Source organism: Megascapheus bottae, chromosome X, assembly GCF_031878675.1.
Source record: "Megascapheus bottae isolate mThoBot1 chromosome X, mThoBot2.hap1, whole genome shotgun sequence".
Classification (NCBI taxonomy): domain Eukaryota; kingdom Metazoa; phylum Chordata; class Mammalia; order Rodentia; family Geomyidae; genus Megascapheus; species Megascapheus bottae.
The window spans coordinates 71528458-71546748 of record NC_143547.1 but is presented as its reverse complement, the minus strand read 5'-3'; positions in this window follow the sequence as shown (position 1 = coordinate 71546748).

Genomic DNA, 18291 nt, shown 5'->3' with positions numbered 1-18291 from the left:
ACAGAGTAACCCTGTCAATCTGTAATCATCATAGGAACTTTGTCTCTTGGTAAGCTATTCTTAGATGATAACTAGGCTCACGATCACTGCATATTTCATTTAATGTTTGCCTTAATCAACCAATTATTTATATTTTTGAGCAAAGGTCCTGCTACATAGCACAGGCTGGCTTTGAATTCATGATCCTCTTGTCTCTGCTTCCTAAGTGCTGGGATCACAGGTGTATACCACCGTACCTGGCTCTTATCACAGTTTTGAGATTAGGACCTAGTATTCATAGACAAGTTATGTGAGTTGGAAAAAAATCACAATCGCATACCAAAGATTATGCACTACTAAATGAGAGTAGCAGGGCTTGAACCTATCTGCTTGCACTCAAGTTCATGGCCTTTCCATCGCACTGGATTACCTCTTTTTCCCCTCAGGACCATGCTGTAGATCAGTTGGTACCGCTAATCAATAATCAGTCTTCACTGGGTAAGGGAGGGCTTCAGGTCTCAGAAGCAAGAACATTTCCTTGGAGAAGATAGGAAAGATAGGACAGAGCAAACTTCATTCAGTCACAGGGATTCCCCAGGACTCCCTGAGAACCAGGCCACACCCTAACTGCTTCCTTTGGGTTTCACTTTTCCTTGTAGTGGAGTAGCTTAAGCGCTTGAGCATGCGCCCATGAAATGAACTTGAGAAAGAGCAGCAAAGTGATAAGAAAACTCATTGTCCCAGAGCTCTCTTGCACCCTCTTCAGGTAGTTCTCACTTACTGCCACTTCTGACCAAGTCACCAATTTCTATCATCTAAGTCTACTTCCCTGGACCTGAAAATTTAATCACCATTCCCATGGGTTGAAAATATAGTGGACCAGAATATGGCTGGGACTGTTTTTACTTGTTTTGTACCTTTGTTTTTTTTTAAAGAAAACATTTAAAGTGTAAAATTCGGTGGTACTACATAATCAGCCCTCTACATCTGTGTATTCATCCTGTATCATCACTATTATTTTCACCTAAATTCTCTGTGCATACTGTTTAATAATCCCTGTACCCCTCCCCCTCAGACCCTATTTTCTGTATCTATGAATTTGACTGTTCTGTATATCATCTATAAGTGAGATGGTACATTTGTCCTCTGTGGCTGGCTTACTTCCTTTGGTTCATTCATGTTGTTCACATGTCAGCGTTCCCTTCCTTTTTACACTTGAGTAGTATTCCAATGTGTGGACACACCTCATTTTCTGTAGCCTTCCATCCACAGGTGGATATTTGGGTCCTTTCCACCCTTGGGCTACTCTGAAAATGCCAGTGTATAAGTTTATGTCTGAGTGCCTGCTTTCAATTATTTTGGGGAGTCTAAACCTAGGAATGAACATGGTTCCTGGTGAAACAAAGTGACACAACAGTTTTCTCCCCAGACTTTCCTTTGACCCTATGTACATGGCATGACATCTAGGTAATACATATGATGTTATCCCAACCTACCCCCATCCCATTCTATTGGTGCACCAACATTGGCTGACTAGTGGGTCTCTCTCTCATTCTTTATGCATATATACTTCTGGCCATATTATCTTCCCTTGAAGAACATGTCACGTCTTCTTGGTCATCCTCCAATGTGCAGGCCCAAAGCCTGTGTACAAATGAGAGGCAGGTTGGTATAATGAATGAACATGGGGTCTGGGATGGAAACTTAACTGGCTCCTTGTGTAACCCCAGACAAGCTGCTTGACCCTATCATGCCTCAATTTCTTTGTCTGTTCATAAATAATAGTATCTATGTCAAGTGGTTATGAAAAACTAAAGATCTACACAGATCTACCAGCACAATGCCTGATGCATAGTAAATTCTAAAGAAATGTGAGATGCTATTTGTGATTATCCCACATCCTCTTTGTATCCTTGTTCAGAAGGGTGCTGTGTGAGCCACCTTACTATGTTTTCCAGGGAGGATTATGGACGTGCACCTCCACTGTTCCTCCTCCTTGTTTTGATGGTCTTTTCAGGCTAGCATCCCTCCACTTTGGTAAAATGCTTTTGTTAAGCTGGAGCAAACAATATCAAGAATAGAGGGAAGCAATAGTCTCCCTCATTTGTCATAATCAGTAGAAACCTTGGGCTCTCCTAGCAGAGATTTACAATAGAACAAAATCTAGAGACATTAGGCCAAATAGTATGACGCTAAATGTAAGGACCTCCAGGATAAAGAAACAAAAGCCATATAATGGGTGACTGTTGTTCTTAATGTACTGTGTTATCTCTCATCTCTTTTGCTGTCCCTTGGTTATCTCACATTGTTACAATATTTCACGTTGTTATCTGATATATTTTATATGTGCTTAATTCGTTGTTTGAAAATGGATAGGGAAGGGGGGAAATCAAGATAAGCAGGGGGAGGGTGGGAGGGAAATGGGGACCATGTCATGAGAAAGGGTATCAATGTTTGTGAAGTTATGCACCTTCTATTGGTGAATATAATGTAACCCTTCTATTAATCACAATAAAATTATTTTAAAAAAGAATAAGGGGAAGATGCCAGGAAATGCAAAGAAGAGGTATTTTTCCTTTGAAAACAAACAAAAAAAGAATTCAGGCAATACCTCAGTGCCTCACACCTGTAATCCTAGCTACTCAAAAGGCTGACATCGGAGGGTTGCAGTTCAAGCTATCCTGAGCAGGATAATCTGTGATACTCTTATCTCCAATTAACCACCAAAAAAGCTGGAAATGGATCTGTGACTCAAGTAGTAGAATGCTAGTCTTGAGCTCATGGACCTGGTTCTAATCCTGAACATTAAGCCATTATGTTTTCCATAGACTGGCAGAGCTCTTGATGTTCCACTCAGGCCAAATATGGGTCAGGTAAGCTACTAACAGCTAGCTTTGAGAAATTTCTTTTTCTCCCATGAACCTGCCATGCAGGGGATACATTATTGCTGTGTTCCAGACTGGGAAAGAAAAAGTCAAGCCCAATATATTTCATGCTTATCAGTAAAGACAGCCCTATCGAGTGTGTCCTATTAGTTAAAGTATTGTATTAATACAGAGTATCCATAGGGTCAAGACCATCACTTCCATTAACTGGGCTATTCTCCAAGCATTGATGGGACACCTGTTACAAACCAGGCCTTGTGCTATCTAGAGATAAGCAAAGCAAGATGGCTACTCTTGAGGTATCCAGGACAGCATAGTGAAAAGCTCTGCAGGCTCTGAGAATATGAGACTCTGATTTACACCTTCTTACCCAAATCCCCCTAGAGGAAGAAGGAGTCAAGAAAGACTTCCTAAGGCTGAGCTGAGTTTCTGTTGAGTCTTGAAAGAGCAATTAGTGAAACTAAGTGCTGGAAGAGAGGATAAAGCAGTCACCCAGGGAACAGGCAGTTTGTGTGCTGAGGGTTGAAACTACTTGAAGCACTGAAGGAGATTCCCTGGAGCATCTGCAGCTAAAGCTTGAAGTTCCAGGCAGGGCTGGTGAGGTGTGGGGCAGTGAAGAAAGCAGAGCTCAGAGCACTGGGAAACACCTTTTTCTTCTTTCTGCTTTCTTTGTTTTGTAGGACATTGCCATTAATTTTTGCAGTTTCTAACTAAGTTTTCCAGAGCACTAATGATCCTCAGACCTAACTCTGTGTAACTTTTATGGTAGCTGCTGGCCAGGACAATGAAAGAAGGAGCAAGTGAGACACTGAGCAGGAGATGGGAATATAGGACCTGTTGTCCTCTCCAAACAGAACAGCCCCACTTTAACCTTTACTGAAAAGTTGTGTTTATTAATGTTGTACTTGTTTAGAGTTCTATTGTTCAACAAATACGCACTACTCACCCCCCCACACACAAGTTTGAGAACTGCTAAATAATGCAATGGGTGTATATGAAGGTGTTAGAAAAGGAATAGTGAAATTTAAAAATTAATTAGTTAATTGCTTATTTTATGCCTTCATTCACACAGTGAGCTTCCAGATCATAAGCTGTCAACAGTTAGGTCTATCTACATTCACCTTCACCATAGAGAACCGATTTCTCCACAGACTCAAGAGGCCTTCCCACTTATTCTTCGTAGGCTACCTTTATGTCCTTGAAATAGATCCAAGCCCCAGTCCTGAGGCTTGTACACAGGTTCCAGGCACTGTCTCTGAACTTATTTGCTCAAGGATAGTACTCTACTACTTAAGTCACAGCTACATTTCTGATGTTTTGGTGATTAATTGAGAATAAGAATCTCGTGGACTTCACTTCTCAGGCTGGCTTTGAACAGTGATCGATCAGATGTCAGCCTCCTGAGTAATGAGGTGTGAGCTACTGTCTCCTGACTTGATTATTTATTTATTTATTTATGTATTATCCTTAAGCAATTGTACAAAGGGGTTTCAAATCAACAAATCAGTTTAGGGGCTGAGAGTTTGACCTAGTGATAGAATGTTTGCCTAACATGCACAAAGACCCAGGTTCAATTCCTCGGTACCACATACATAGAAAAAAACTGGAAGTGGTGGTGTGGCTCAAGTGGTAGAGTGGCTCAAGTGGTGGAGTGCTAGCCTGGAGAAAGCCCAACGACAGTGCCCAGGCCCTGAGTTCAAGGCCCAGGATTGGCAAAAAAAATTGGTTTATAAGTACAATACATGTTGATCCCCTTTTCATCCCCTCTATTTCCCCGCCTCATCTATTGACATAGTTCATATATATGACCACTACATGGACTACAGGAGGGTAAGAGTAGAGGCAGAGAACCTGACCAGAATCCAGGTTGGAGAATATGGTGTAGAATCAGGGTTGGAGGTGAGGGTAGAGAGCTGTCATAGTTGAGAAGCAATGAAATAATATTTTTTATGAAGCAGAATTGGCAGAACTTTGAGAATTCATTGGGTATGTGGGGTAGGTTTGAAGATATCAAGGATGACTTCTGGATTTCTGTTTAGAGACATATGTTAAGTGTCATTTCCTGAGCGGGGGGAGGTCTGACTCAGAAACTTTTGAGTTCAGTTTTGGCCACATGTGGTAAGACATCCAAGGGAAAAAGACATGTAAGCAGTTGCGTATCTGAATCTGCAGTTGAGAACAGAGCTGTGAAGTGTATTCAGCACCATTAGAGATTGAGATAATTGTCCTAGGACTAAATGCAGAGAAGTCCTCTCCAGTGTTTAGAGATTAGAAGGAGTAGAAGGTCCTAACCAGGAGGCTGAGAAGATGCAACCAGTGAAGTAGGAAAGCTAGAAACATAGAGCGGGATCTCCAAAGCCACATTAAGAAGGAGTTTCCAAAAGGCCAATGGCACTGAGAAGCATAGAAAATAAAAGACAATTGATCACTGTGTTCAGCAAAGTGGAAGGATCTTGTCAACAAGTTTTGATACTGTGGTAGAGTACAAGGTCTAATAAATGGATTGTTTCAAAAAGTGGACAGAAAGAAAGACATAGAAACTATGTATGTAGACAATTCTCTTAAAATTGTGCATTATCAGCTGGGCATGGTGTCTCAAGCCTGTAATCCTAGATACTCAGAAGGGTGAGATCTGAGGATCAAGGTTCAAAGCCAGCCCGGGCACAAAAATACCTTGAGACTCTTATCTACAATTAAACACTAGAAAAGCAGAAGGGGGGCTGGAGCTCCAGGGATAGGGCTGAAGAGCTCAGGGAAAGTGTGCAGGCCCAGAGTTCAAGCCCCATGACCCACAAAAAAACATTGTGCCTTATCTTAGAGGGGAGGATGAGTTTGAGGCAGGGTGAATCTGAGGTGCTAATGAAGCATCTAGATGGGGTGACAAGTTGGACAAGAGCCTAATAAGCTCAGGAGAAAAAAAATGGTTTACATTGTCTTACATTTGTAAGGCAATCATCTAATAAATGATCACTGAAGCTCTGGAGATTGATGACTTGGCAGGAAGATGGTAGAGGTGGTAAATGATGACACCAATATTGGCTAAGTGTGGTAGCTCCCACCTGTATTCCCAGTACTTGGAAGACAGGAGGATCATGAGCTTAAAGGTAGCCTAGTTTATATAGTGGGTTAAGGCTAACCTTGGTTCCATACCTAGATTGTTTGAGGAAAAAAAGGAAAGATAGACAATGAATAATAGGAAGGTAAAAGTCATGGGGTAGAGGTCGACACCAGTGGGAAGGGGAGGACTAATGAAGATGAGTATGGAAAAATATGGACCATATAGTTTAATTGCATGTATGGAAACAGAATAATAGAGATTTGAGGATTATTATTCAAAGGCAGGCCAGGAAGGAAGTTCCATGAAAATATTATCTCCAATTTATCACCAAAAAACAGAAATGAAGCTGTGGCTCAAATAGCCAAGAGAACTCAGTGCGCAGGCCCTGAGTTCAAGCCTCCCCTAACCCAATGAAAATTATGAGAAATGGGAAAAATAAATGGAAGGGATGAATTGTATTGGGAAATGCTGAAACCTTATATAAATACCGCAGCAACCCCCCTTTGTATAACTAATAAATGCTAATAAAAATCTTACTTTATAATTGGCCTACAAAAAATCGTATTTAAAAAAAATGAGCCTTTTCAAAAGGCCACTATTAACTTGTGAGGACTGTCAACTTCTGCGGTGCTGATGAGCGCTATCATGGCAAGAATGAAGTGACCCCATTCAGAGTCATTCTCTCTGCTCTACACTGATAACAATGGAACCCTAAAGTGCTACAATTAGCTAAGTAGTGGGCCTATCAGAACTTGTTACAATGTTAAACTTGAATTTGGGTCAAGGAGTAGCTTTGCCAATTGAATTGGGAGTTGCAGGATCTACACTGTACGGATAAAGGGCTGGCAGCCAGAGTGTAGAAGTCATCCTTGGGTCAAGTTACCCATCCGTACTGCTGGAGCCTGAGCTTGACGACGTAGGAGGCTGGGAGATGGACTTTCTCCTCCTCCCAGGGATGGCTACATGCCATTAAAGAATAGTAGGGAGCAATTTAGCATGAGCTGTTAAGCCTACAATGACTCTTAAAGATCATCTACTTTTCTTTTTTCTTTCTTTCTTTTTTTTTGTCGATTATGGTGAGGCTTGAACTCAGGGTCTGGGCACTGGCTGTGAGCCTCTTTGTGCTCATGACTAGCACTTTACCTTTGAGCTGCAGCCACTTCCAGATTTCTAGTGTTTAATTAGAGTAAGTCTAGAGTGTCATGGGGACTTTTCTGCCATGGCTGGCTCTGAACCATGATCCTCAGATCTCAGGCTCCTGAGTAGCTAAGATTATAGGCGTGAGCCACCTGTGCCCAGCTGATCACCTACCTTTCTGTTTTTCTGAGTTAGAAAGCTAGAGCCCAGGAATGGACAAGACTTGTCGGACCTTTCTTAGTGTCTCGTTGTCAGGGTCTAGGAATAGAATTTAGAGCTGAATATTTCTGTGGAGTCTTCCTGCTCTTTTCCAGAGACTACTCTTCGTCCTTTACCTGGGAGACAGAGATGGTTACTCTGGGATGCAGCTCCTTCCAATAACTTCCTCTCCTCTCTGGAATAATCTCATTGTCTCATCTGTCTTCCCTTGAGGCTTTGCCCAGTTTGGCCAAACCAATAAGTGATATTCAGATGACTTTCCTCAGTTGCATATGCTGCCAACAAAATCCATGTCAGCAAGCTGAACTCTGAAGTGGTTGGAAATGGTCTTACTATGTAGTTCCTGGTTCCCCCATCTTTGATCATCTACAATGATCAAAGCAAGTATTCAGATGGTGTACACAATGTGTGTGGAGGTGAGGACAGATGTCAGGTACAGTGACAAGCAGGACATTCCCCTAGGTCCAAAAGCAATGATATCTGGCTGATATGAAAGGTTGGTAGGGGCAGTAATTGTCAAGCAGGCCAGAGGGGAGCATAGGGAAGCATATGATGGCAAGTCTGGTGGGAGGGGTGGAGGGAGACTGAAGGTCAAGTAAAACCATCAGGCTGTTATTTCATTAGTGCAATGCCACCTTCTCTCAGAAAAGAGTTCAAGTACTTTATGAATGTGTGACAAATATGTTGCGACAATAATGCAGAAAGATCAAAATGCAGGAGAGGGATGCAAAGCTCAGCCAAGCACAAGGCTACAGATATATGCCATAAAACCCTCGGCAGCCACCAAGGGTGGGCCCCAAATTGGCCCTTCAGCTTTCTAATGACCAACAGGAAAGGGGAAACATGGCTGTTACACAATTCACAATATCCAGAAGATAAAAACAAACTCTTTACTCAGAAGGGCAACTGCTTTCAGTCCCTAAGATCAGACAGGAAGTTCTCCCAGGGTCCTCAGAGAGGATGCTGTGGGATACAATGAATAACATCCTTCACAACATCCTCTCAATGCCAGTGGCAACAGGTTTCAAAGCAGGGCTGTTTTTCCTACAGACCCTCAAGATCAACTGCCTTCTGCCAGGCAATTAGAAGCTAAAATTAGCATGCAAAAGTGTACAACAGCAAGTCTCGAAGAGTCACATGGAAGACTAATAGGTATGCATATTCATAGAACTCCTCTAGAAGAAATGTGTAGCAGTGGTTGTTTCTATGGAAAGGAAGGGGGAGATTGTGGCCTAGGTTAGGCGGGACTTCCTTTGCAGTGAATAATATTTTATACTGCCTGGATTTTTGTTAAATCTGGCTTTTGTTTTCAACAAAAGCATTGGTTGCTGAGATAATAATGTCATTCAAAGTTCAGAGGGTTAGCTGAGGTTGCCAAAGGTTATCCTTGATATTGAAAAAAGGAAGGAACTGGAGCTGAGGAGGGTAACATGTGTCTAGAATCCCAGTACAGTACTAGGGAGGCAGAGGTAGGAAGATCACAACTTCAAGGTTAGCATTGCTACACAGGGAGCTCTTCTCTCAAAGAGAAAGAGAAAATTAATATTGTCTAGTGACTCCTAGATACTAAGGGGCTTCCTATGCATATTTAATCCACATGGCAATCCTGACAGATAGATCTACCTCATAGACAAGCAAATTGGCTTTCCTGGAGAATACATATGACTTAAACTGTTTATGTTCTTCCTATATATTGTAATTGATTTTTTAAAAGAGAAACAAACAGCTATAGGGACATTGGGTCCGTTGTGGGGCTTGAACTCAGAGCCTGGGTGCTGTCCTTGAGATCTACCACTTTGAGACACAGTTGCACTTTTGGTTTTTTAGTGATTAATTGGAAATAAGAGTCTCACAGGGACTATTTTTCCCCGGGTTGGCTTTGAACTGTGATCCTCTGATCTTAGCCTCCTGAGTAGGTAGGATTGAACACGAGAGCCACTGGCACCTATCGGGAATTTAATAAAGTTGTTAAGAGGGTGGAATCTAACCACTCAGGTCAGCTTCTAGAACTTTCTCCCATCTCCTTGCCTGGACTTTGAGTGGTAGCCACTGGTGTTCAGTAAGACAACCTTGATGGCTTGCCGGATTTCAGTCCAATAAACACCAGGATGCCTCCTGATGTGTGTGTGTGTGTGTGTGTGTGTGTGTGTGTGTGTGTGTGTGTGTGTGTGCTGTGTATAGGAGAGAGAGATTAGAGTATGTGTATAAGTACTTGTACTCAGATGGTATTAAGGCTCAAACTCAATCAAAGCCCCATGCTTTTCTTGTTCAGCTTTTTTTTTTGCTCCCTGTACTTCCTGCTTCTTGTTGGTTAATCAGAGAAAAGAGGCTCTCTAGTTGTCTGCTTGGGCTGACTTTATACCATTCTCAAACATCAGCCTCCTAAATCCCTCGGTTTACAGGCATGAATCACTGTCACCAGGTTGTACAGTTGAATGTGAATGTCAGGAAAACAACAAAGAATGTTTCAGTACCAAGGGTTACTGGACTTCATCATTACCTGGTGACAAGGAAATTCTCAACTTCATAGTATGATTTTGTGAAGCATGGGGTGAGGCACAGCATGAGCAGGCTGGAGACGAAATTCTTCTCACTATGCCCTTTCTTGATAAGAGGGTTGAGCCCAGTGCCTGTGGCTTACGTCTGTAATCCTAGCTAATCAAGAGGCTGAAATCTGAGGATTCAGGTTCAAAGCCAGCCTGGGTATGAAAATCCATGAAACTCTGATCTCCAATTAACCACCAGAAAATTAGAAGTGGTGTTGTGGCTCAAGTGGTAGAGTGGTAGCCTTGAGCTAAAGAGCTCAGGGACAATGTCCCGGCTGAGAATTCAAACTCCACAACCAACAAAAGGAGGAGGAGGAGGAGGAGGAGGAAGAAGAAGAAGAAGAAGAAGGGGGACGAAGTTTTCTTCAGGCTATTTGGCTGTAGTAGGGCACTTGTATCTCAAAGTTTTCTGGCTCCCCTTCATAATTTTTCATCTAGAATGATTTTAATTGTTAGAATAGTTTTCATACTTCACAAATGCCATCTTATCTTATTAGCACAAGTCCAGGGCCTTGAACTGAGGGCCTGAGTGCTGTTCCTGAGCTTCTTTTTGCTCAAGTCTAGCTAGCACTCTACCACTTGAGCCACAGCTTTCAGGTTTTTTTGGTAGTTAATTGGTGAGAAGCATCTCATGGCCTTAACTACCTGGACTGGCTTCAAACCCCGATCCTCAGATCTCAGCCTCTTGAGTAGCTAGAATTACAGGCATGAGACACTGGTGGGTATTTCATTTTTTTATTGACATATATTGGTTTTACAAAGCAAGGATGGCAGTTCATTGTGCCATTCCCATACATACAATGTATCCATGGTTCTTCCCTACATGGAAGCAAACAAAATGGTGTTCCCTAGAGCTAAATCCTCTGAGAAACAGTAGTGAGAAACTTACTGTCATTGATTCAGGCCATAAGCATGTTTCTGGAAATGCCTGATGTAAATTCGTTTCATCAAGGGTCTACATCAGCCTTTGCAGACACACCCATGTCTCAGGACAGCAAGTCATCAGGCATCAGAACATGCTCTTGATGTATCAGTCAGGTGGCAATAAGAAAGATGCCTTTTGTTCCCTTACTGTCAGACACAGATGCCAAATAGATAAGCTATTCTATGTGGGCCACAGATCCACTATAATCTTAGCTTCTCTCCAAATCATGACCATCATTTTCTTTCTTTCTATGCTTATTTATTTATAATAATTATTAAGTATTTGTACAAAGGAGTTACAATTCCATGGTCAGGTTATGAGTATAGTGCTTTTTTTTGGCCAGTGTTACCCTGTTATCTTCTTCTCTTCCATTTCCTCCCCATCCTTTTCTTCAAGGTATATAGTTCATTTTTATATAATGTACAATTGTATATATTGACTAAATTTACTCCCCCTTCCTCCCTCGATTTCTGTGTCTCTTCCCACTCCTTTGCATACCACCCAAAATAGGTTTCTGCGTGCCAGTCAGAGCCTGGCTACTGTCCCTGACTGAGCACCTTTGCTCAAGGGTAGTGCTCTACTAATGGAGCCACAGCTCCACTTCTGGATTTTTTTCTAGTTCATTGGGAATAAGAGACTCATGGACTTTCCTGCCTGCGCTGACTTCAAAACACAAATCTTCAGATCTCAGCCTCCTGAGTAGCTAGGATTGCAGCACCCAGCCTTAGTAGTAGGTCTGTGTCCACTGACAGCCTCTGCAGCACCTTAATCTAGGATATTCGAGGCAACAGAAAACTTTGGCATCCCAACACTATGTTATTTCTTGGGTCTAGGCCTAGAGTTGTTATCTGACACCTTGGTTTTTATTTGTTTTGGTTTGATTATTGCTGTGAGTATTGGACATTGATCCTAGGGCCTTGTACTTTATTCTATCATTTGAGCCATACCTCCCAGCCATTTTTGCTTGTATTTTGTTTCTGAGATAGGGTGTCACTTGTTACCTTTGCCTAGGCTGTCGTCGAACTTATAATCTTCTTATCCTTGCCTCCTGAGTAGCTCTGATTACAGGCCTGAACTACCATGCAAATTTGACTTTCTATATTTTTATTTTCCAGGTCTAGCCACTCTATACCAGCTTTAGAAGTGAACATGACTGGTAGATTTTAGATGAGTTTTCAACTACAAAAATTAGAACAAGGTTGTACTCAACCCTTAATATCTTATAAAATCCAATTTTGGGGGGAAGGAATTTAGCTGAGCAGCCAATTTTCTTGCCCATTTCTGTTAAAGTTTTACTGTGCTTCTAGAACCTTGGCAAATTTCCTTCACATATATTTGCCAATGATTTTGAGTTGTGCTAATGAGGCCCTCTGCTGTTGGCAGAGAGAATGGCAACTCCATAAATCTACAGGCTGAGACAGATTTCTCTGCAGGAAAAAAATACAGATGAGTAGTTTATAAATTATATACAATAATGAGAGAGCTCATCCCCTGTAGAACTATCATGTCCTACATCTGTTTAATTTTTACATACTCTTTCACTCTAACAGACATGTGCAGTAACATAGCTTGAAAGTAAAGGTTATCTCAAATTATATTTTGGACATTTAGTGTTAAAAATCCTCATTTACATCCAGGTGCCAGTGGCTCACTCCTGTAATCCTATCTAATCAGAAGGCTGAGATCTAGGGATCTTGGTTCCAAGCCAGTCTGGGCAGGAAAGCATGTGAGACTCTTATCTCCAATTAACCACCTGAACAAGCAGAAGTGGTGTTGTGGCTCAAAGGGCTAAAGCATTAGCCTTGAGCTGAAGAGCTCAGGGACAAAGCCCAGGCCTAGAGTTGAAGCCCCAGGACTGACAAAAGTAAATCCTCATTTAATCACCAAATTGGTGTATTGGTCGCCACTTGAAGCCTCACTTGGACAACTCTAAACATGGCAGCCAGTACCACTTGTTAAAGAGAAGAAAGAACTTATGGAGGTTAGGCTATGCTATGGAGTTGGGCTAGCCTCGAACCTCCCAAAGGGCCTTTACTCCACAATACCAAGGAGAAAGTAAAGTACAGTTGTAGGCCTGGGACCATGCAGACCTCAACCTACGGAGAGGAATTGGTCTTTCAATGAGAATTTCTCTGTGTTCTATCCAAGCCTTCACTGAGTTCTGAGTTGGAGTGGAAAGGAAGGCGGTGGACTCTGTTCAATGACAAGCCGCAAGCTCCCTGGAGGCGTTGGAAAGAACACCACCCTATAGCTACTCTTTCCAACAAAGCTTGCTCTGCTTCTGCCACCCACAGAACAGAGCTACAACCAGTATTGACTCATTCTTCCCCAGGGGTCGGAGGGGAACTAACATTTCCTGGTACTGACTACCAGAAGCCTAACAGGTAGTCAAGCCTGTAATTCTAGATTTTTTGGAGGGAAAGCAGAGATGGGAGATTGTAGTCTGAGGCCAGTCTGGGCATAAAATTTTGTACAACTTCATCTCAACCAATGGCTGAGTGCAAGGGGGACACCCCTGCCAGCCACGGTGATATGGTGAAGCATAAATAGGACAATCTGTGTCCAGGCTAGCCTAGGCTTAAAGTGACATCTTACCTCAAAAAAGCCAAGGAAGGGGTAACAATCTCCAAAAAGAAATGTATTCTTTACCTGATGCTGTTGTAACCCCTCTGTATATCACCTTAATAATAACAATCAAAAATATTTTTAAAATAACCGGCCAAATGCTGGTGGCTCATGCCTGTAATCCTAGTGACTCAGGGAGTCTGAGATCCGAGGATCAAGGTTTCAAGCCAACCTGGGCAGGAAAGTCTATGAGACTCTTTTCTCCAATGAATCACTAAAAATCTTGAAGTGGGGCTATGGCTCAAAGTGGTTGAGCACAAGCCTTGAGCAAAAGATCTCAAGCACCAAGGTCCTGAGCTCAAACTCCATGAACAGGAGATCCTGAGTTCAATCTCCAGCATGGCAATAATAATAACAATCTCTACCATTGATAGATGACTGACTTCTGTAACACTGTCCCAGGCTTTCCCTATGATTTGTAGTTTTTCACCCTCATAACACCACTACCACCACCACCACAGATCAGTTCTGCTCTTGAATAAGTCACACCACCTAGGAAGTTGGAGAGTTGGAAACTGAACTCAAGTTAGACTCTATACCCCATGCTATGAACCACTACATTGAGCTTCTGGGATATCAGGAAGTCAAATTGGAGCATGGATATGTGTTTGGGAACTATTTCCAGACCTTAGCTGCATAGACGAAGTGACATTGATGGATGGATGTAAGAATCCACATCCACACTCAGTCTAGAGTTGGGATGGGTCAGATCAGCTGTTAGCATCTTTCTGCTAGGCCAGACAGGTGTATTCCACATAGGCAGTGATTATTCTTGTTAGGAGAGTAGTGGCAGAAAGGAACAAGAAGGGCTTTCATGGGGGGGAGGCAGGTCAGTTGTTGGGTTTGAATAGCAGATATCTTTATCTTGAGGTTCCAGACTAATGCTTTGATTTACAAACACACTTGTCTTACTATGTCCCCATGTGTGTGGGTGGCTCATATTGGTAGGTACCAGTGTTTTGATTTTAAAATACTCCTGCTTTATTTACCCTCTCCCCTCATCTGTCTGGCTCTAACCCATTCAAGTTACTATCACTCCACCCTTTTGCCCCTTCCAATGACCAACTGTGAATGTTTCACCATTGGTAAGCTGCCCTCTTACCAATCCCTCCTCCCATCATATTAGTGTTCCTCATTGCAAATGCTTTACCCTGTCAACAAGGGGTGAATCTCTACATCTGGCTGGAGCCTTCCTCCACAGGCTTTCTCCTCTTAATAAAGCTGTGCAGTTGTTGTACCAGCTCTCTGTCTATCCCCTTGAACCTTTGGAACCTAACACTAGTGATGTTCTGGGTTTTGACCAGTGTGGTATGCTGGGTAAGTGAGAAGTCACTGGGCACTAAGCTTATGACTTATAAACTTTCCACTTTTCAAAAAGGCAAATAGCCAGGTATCAGTAGCTCACACCTATAATGCTACCTTCTCAGGAAGCTGAGATCTGAGGATCATGGCTCAAAGTCACCGGAGATTCTTCTCTCCAATGAATCATCAAAAAGCCAAAAATGGACCTGTGGCTCAAGTGGTAGAGTGTTAGCCTTGAGCCAAAGAAAAAGCTTAGATACCGTCCCCAGATTGGAATTTCAAGCCCCAGGACTGGCACTTGTGCACATGCATGCATGCATGCATACATACATACAAATAGATATTAAATAACAATTGTATATAAGGGAAGAATTGTCTGAAATTGACCTGTTGGAGAGGTATTTCAGAAGCCCCTCGATTTAAGTTTAATGGCTGAAGTGGTAGATGTTTGCAGAGCATATGTAAGGCTGTGGGATCAACCTTATATACTCCAAATTTTATAAAGCACATTTAAAGGATACTAGGGCTAACTTTTCAGCCCACATACAAACTCTCCTGCCTTTGCCTTGCTTTTGGCTGAGTTCCCATTTGCTATTCCCTGTTCAGGTTCTAAGTCTGGGCCTTGACTTGGGTCATTAGTTAACCTGCTGCTGCTATGGCTTCATTTGAGCAGCGCACCCAAGCACAGCAAAATCATCATGATTGTCATGACATGAAGGATTATGGGGAAGGATTCTTATTTGCTTCCATAATCTTCTGCATGGTTTCTTCATATTTTGCTTATCCTTAAGTAGTTGTATAAAGGAAGTACCAGTAAACAGTTTATGCAAACAATGTATCTTGATGGACATTACTCTTCATTTTTTCTTTGTTATACCCCTTCTCATATTTTTGTCCCTATTTCCTTGCCCTCATCCCCTCCCAATCAAATAAACAAATAAATGTATATACAATTTACCAGGTACAGTAACAATATGAGTTTAGGACATTACCCTTTTCATCATTCTTCTCCATTCCTTCCAACCCAGCCTCTCTCCCTCAGTTTTGCTATGTTCATAAAATATGTACTGAATATTATGACTACATTCTCCCTCTTCCTGTCTTGATTGTCTATCCCCTCACCTTGTCCTCCCTCCCATTCCCTTCAAATACTAGTTTCTTAGTATTCATTTTGTTGGACTGAGTTACTTTTTCTAAGGTATTACACCATTTGAATTCTTCCCTTCAAACGGAACACTTTAGTTAATACATCTGTAAACTTGCATATGACCATGTATATATTTACTTGTATATCTATAAATCTGTTCTAGCTTCCATATCTGGGATAAAACATGCATCTTTTTTTTTCTCTTTAGGCTTGACTTACTTTCACTTAACATAATTTTTCCAAATCTAGCCATTCCCGCCGGGAGTTTGGCCTAGTGGTTAAAGTGCTTGCCTAGCATGTACAAAGACCCGGGTTCGATTCCTTGGTACCACATATATAGAAAAAAGCCAGAAGTGGTGCTGAGGCTCAAGTGGTAGAACTCCAGCCTTGAGAAACTCCAAGGACAGTGCTCAGCCCCTGAGCTCAAGCCCAGGACTGGCAGAAAAAAAAAAAAAGAGTCTCAGGTCCAAATCTAGCCATTCCCTTGCAAATGATGTAATATTCTTCCTACTAGATGAATAAAATGACATTGTGTATGCACACCGCATTTTTTGATCTACTTATCCATTGAGGGGCATCGGGCCTGTTTCCTTATCTTGGCTATGGTGAATACTGCACACAAGAACATGGTGGCTTTCCTGTATCTTGGATTGTGATCTTTGAAATAAATGTTCCAGAGTTGTTTTTGGTTTTTGTTTTGTTTTGTCTTGTCTTTGAGTCTCCAAACTGCTTTCCAGAGTGGTTGAACTAATTTATATTCCCACCATCAGTGTATTTGGGTTCTTTTACCCCACATCCATGCCAGCATCTGTTGTTTGCATCCCTCATGATGGTCATTCCAGTTCCTTTAGTAGGAAGTGGCACTGTGACTCAAGATACCCTTGAGCTGAAGAGCTCAGGGACAGTGCCCAGCCCAGAGTTCAGACTTTAAGCCCCACGACCGACCAAAAAAAAGAAAAGGAAGAAAAAAAAAGCTGATTCCTCTAATTTTTCTTTCTTTTTTTGTGGGTCATGGGGCTTGAACTAGGCCTGGGTGTTGTCCCTGAGCTCTTCAGCTCAAGGCTACCACCCTACCCCTGGGCATGGGCATTATCCCTTAGCTTAGCTCCACAGCGCAAGGCTACCGCCCTACCCTTGAGCCAAGCTCCATTTTCCGTTTTCTAGAGGTTAATTGAAGAGTCTCAGGTCTTTTTGTGCCCAGGCTTGCTTTGAACCTTGATTCTCAGATTTCAACCTCCTGAGTGGCTAGGATTACAAGTGTGAGCCACCGCACTGGCTGTTTTATTTTTTAATGTGTGCTAGTCCTGTTATTTGAACTTAGGGCCTACGTGTTGTCCCATAGCTTTCCCCAAGGCTAGCACTTCACCACAACCCTAATTCTAGCTTCTTAATCATTAATTGGAGATAAGCCCCAAGAACTTTTCAGCCCAGGTTGTTTTCAAACCACAATTCTCAAATCTCAGCCTTCTAAGTAGGTAGGATTACAGGTGTGAGCCACCAGCTGCTGCTTTGGCCAATTTTTTTTCTTTTTAGTTGGTTGTGGAGCTTGAACTCAGGGCCTGGGTGCTATCTCTGAACTTTTCTTGCTCAAGGATAGAGCTTTACCACTTTGAGCCACAGTGCCACTTCTGGTTTTCTGGTGCTTAACTGGAAATAGCAGTCTAATGGACTTTCCTGCCCAGACTGGCTTTGAAATGTGATCCTCAGATTTCAACCCACCAAGTAGTTAGGATTATAGGCGTGAGCCACCAGCACCTGGTGACCAACTTCTGCTTCAAGGGTCAAAGTAATTATCTCCAGGGATTCTTTCCTGACCAATTCTGGCTTTGGCCCCCTCTTTAGTGCTCTGGTACATCTGTTTCTTTGTTATCAAGGTATGTAGCATGCCAAATCTTAGTCATTCATCCCAATGGTTCAAGACTACTGTCATACTCGTGTCTTCCCAGTATACAACACAGAATTTGGTTTGAGAAAATGCATTGAGTGGTACACTGAGGGTGTGTGCACTTGTTTCTCTGCTGAATGTGAACCTGGTATCCTGTTGTTACCCTAGCTGCTGTTGACAGAGGTAGAGGGGACCTGAAAGGCTGACAGGTTATTTACATTTTCCCTTTTTTCTCTTGGCCACCTGCTTGGCTCCCCCTGGTGGCAGCTAGGCAGCATTGCAGGCCACATGAACCAGGAAGTGGCTGCTCAGCCAGTTCCTCAGGTGTTCCTTTCTATTAGCACCGATTTTGCTCCCCCTAGTGGTCGCTGAGTAGTACTGCAGGACACTTGAGCCAGGGACTTGAGTAGTGTGGAGTTGTGGACTCAGCTGGAGGCAGCTCAGGAGCAATCTGGTCCTTGGGGAAGGCAAGGGAGGCTTCATTACAGGATATCTCTACTCAGCTCTGCTTTCCTGCTCCATGAAAGTCCTTGTCCTTTGTATCCTCCAGGCTCTACTCTAAGATTTATACAGGTTGAGACTA